This window comes from Aedes aegypti, chromosome 2 (genome assembly GCF_002204515.2).
Source record: "Aedes aegypti strain LVP_AGWG chromosome 2, AaegL5.0 Primary Assembly, whole genome shotgun sequence".
Classification (NCBI taxonomy): Eukaryota; Metazoa; Arthropoda; class Insecta; order Diptera; family Culicidae; genus Aedes; species Aedes aegypti.
This window is the reverse complement of record NC_035108.1, coordinates 305520025-305523382: the sequence shown is the minus strand read 5'-3', so window position 1 is coordinate 305523382 and position 3358 is coordinate 305520025.

The window sequence follows — 3358 nt, the reverse complement described above, 5'->3', positions numbered from 1 at the left end:
CTGCCATAACCACTTTATAGTAGGTTCCAGGTGCCCCGGGGAATGTGGCCGATTCAAAACATGCCCGAAAACACATCAATATGGGTATAAACATCATTTTGACATCTTCTTCTTCTTCTTTCTGGCGTTACGTCCCCACTGGGACAGAGCCTGCTTCTCAGCTTAGTGTTCTTATGAGCACTTCCACAGTTATTAACTGAGAGCTTACTATGCCAATGACCATTTTTGCATGCGTATATCGTGTGGCAAGGTACGAAGATACTCTATGCCCTGGGAAGTCGAGAAAATTTCCGAACCGAAAAGATCCTCGACCGGTGGGATTCGAACCCACGACCCTCAGCATGGTCTTGCTGAATAGCTGCGCGTTTACCGCTACGGCTATCTGGGCCCCTCTGTTTGTCTCATATGTTTTCCAAAACGTAGATCCTTACTATATACAAGAATGTCAAACAATATTTTAGAACAAATTTGCTATCGTATTCGAAAAACTAGATCTTGCACACTTTGCTTCTACACTTCGCAACACTAGATTCCGTGGAATTGAGAGGATTTCAAAACAGGTTACGTCAGGGGCATTGAGAAATTTAACAGAGAAGTAGAATAACCACAGAAATTTTAACCTTTAATATTTTTCACACAACAGCGCTCTCCGCCCTATTCAAATATCCCCCGAACGCATCCGTTTGTTAGACGGTCATACGCAGTGTACCCCTAAATAAAAGAAACCAATTGATTACTAAGAAATATTGCTTCAGTATAGATATAATTCTATTTTTATTCTGGCTGCAATTACCTCCATCTTCTCATGCATTCTTCTAAAATAGAAAAAAATATGAAAATTGGGAAAACAAAATAATTTTAATTTCCTGAAAACAAGAGTAAAATCTTTTGACATTGAATCGTCAACAATGGACCGATGCACGCGTTCATTATTTGACGTGTAAGCGGTGCCGTGTTATTTACGTGACCATGGCAACGAGAGAATTCGACATTGATCCATTGAAATTTTCATCATGCTTCGATTAAGCTATAATAAATATGGACCAATGCATGAGTTCACTATTTGACGTTTGAGCGGTGCCGAATTCACTCGTTTCCATGGCCACGTAAATAACACGGCACTGCTAAAACGTCAAATAGTGAACTCGTGCATAGGTCCATAGTGAAGGCAAGAAATGTCAAAAAGCATTATAGAATGCTAGCGTAAAAAACTGGATTACGAAACTATCGGCACAAAAGCCACAACGATTTTAATCTTCATTTCATTTGTTTACCAATAGCAAATGAGCCTCTGTACGTACCATAAATTCTTTTGTTCTCATGACTTTTACTGTGCGCCGTGTATTGGTGCTGTCTCTCTCTCTCACGGGCAACTTAAAAAAAGGGCGCACAGTAAAAGTCAAACGTTTGATAGCGTGCACAGGTATATATAAACTGAGATCTAAACTGACGTATAATGCTTGTTTTCATAAACTGAGTTCATGATTCAGGGATCCTGCTTCATGATTGCATGACTCAACTTTCCACTTTTCAGCACCAAAATCGGAATCATAAATGACAGCCATCTAAATACATGAATTGTGCTTATATTTTCATAAACTGTGTTCATGATATCAGATCCTGCTTCATAATTTCAAGCCCGAAATTGCCGCTTTTCGTATCAAAAATAGGAATCATGAATGACAGACGACTTCATGATTTGAGGATTCCAGCTGAATTTTTCATCGCTAAAAATTGAAAACGTAACGTACAGCAAGCGTTACGGTAAAATGCTTCATGATTTCATGACTTTTGGTCATGGTGTATTTTCATAACATGAAAACACACAAACTTCCTCCTGAAATCATGACTGTTTCTCCTTATTTCGAGTGCCGCATTTTTACCCGTGTATATTTAGAATGTCCTGCTGAGGGGCCCTAGGACTGGCTTCCTTTGTTCCAGCATTTAAATTTAATTTCAAGTAGAGCGCGCAACTTTGGGTAGAACGTACATCGCATCCAGTGCTCACTGTTGCAACATGATGGAAAACCTATGAAGAACTGCTTTTCTTAAAAATATGTTTCTTTCCCTTACTTTCATTTGCCGTTTTCCCTTCCAACCCACTGCTAAACGGTGTCATTATCAAAACTGTTCAACGCCCTAGTTAAGGCTACTCGATTTGGCAGCTTGCAATTCCAAAGTGATAATACTCAGTCTTGATAGTTTATATTCACTTGAAAAAGTATCACTGTACGCTCTTACATTCATAAAGTATGCTGATACTTTTTCAGCTGTGTCTGAGCAAAACCAACTGATTTTCTTCGATTCAAAATTTGGAGATGGATAAGCAACAATCATCAACGACGCGTACAAATTTCAATGACCGCCTACTTCGCCTTAATTTACTGCCAAAGATATTGATCAATGATCGATCAAAACGCTCTAAGATGATATTGCATTATTCGATCAATTTCTTTCTCAAATGATCAAATTATGAGATGAAATGCAATGCCTGAGTAGTACACACTTAAGCTTATACAAGATTTTTAACATTCCAAGTTTGCTTGTAGACCCTGCAATAGCGAATTGTTTAGCACCGACATTTACAACAGTATTGCTAACACCTTTAAAAACTGTCAATATGACCACGCAAAACTGACCTTCATTAAAATGAAAAAGTACAAAATCATCATTAGACACCTATAAACTAAAGAACATGGAATATCTGTGATGCCAACGGAACATTAAGCATCCTTGAATGGAAATACTATTTAGTGCCGACCTCAATATCTAAGGAATCATCGAGATAGGAAGAGATCGAGACATGGAACAAATTTTTGATGAATACTAGATTCAAAATCACTTCGTTACCAGGAATATTAAAAACAAACAGACGTCATTTCGTCTTCGCAAATTGTTTTGAATCCCTTAAAGTCTAGTAACCATTATCAAGGGCATATCGACAAACGGAGAAAAAATTGGAATGAAAATCACATCGAGATAGGATTGAAGGAATTAAATAACTAAATACAATAGTATTTGATCTTATTTTAAGAGTTTTTTTTGTAAATTTCCATATAAGCTTGAAAATAGAATCGATTCAAAAACATCGGTTAAAATAATGATTCGATTAAATTGGTTAATCGATTCGACATTTCGAATTTGAATCGATTCAATTACATCGATGTTCTGGTTAAATTTGTCCAACGCTAATATCGAGATATGGAGAGTGAAAATGTATGCAGAATGAAGGGTCCGAAAAAATCATCGACAGAGGGAAAGATATCGAGATGTAGAACATCTCTATGTGGAGAGTCGACTGTAGTTAATTTCGTTTTGGCAGATACTTTTATGTCATTTCGAACAACAGAAAAAAAAC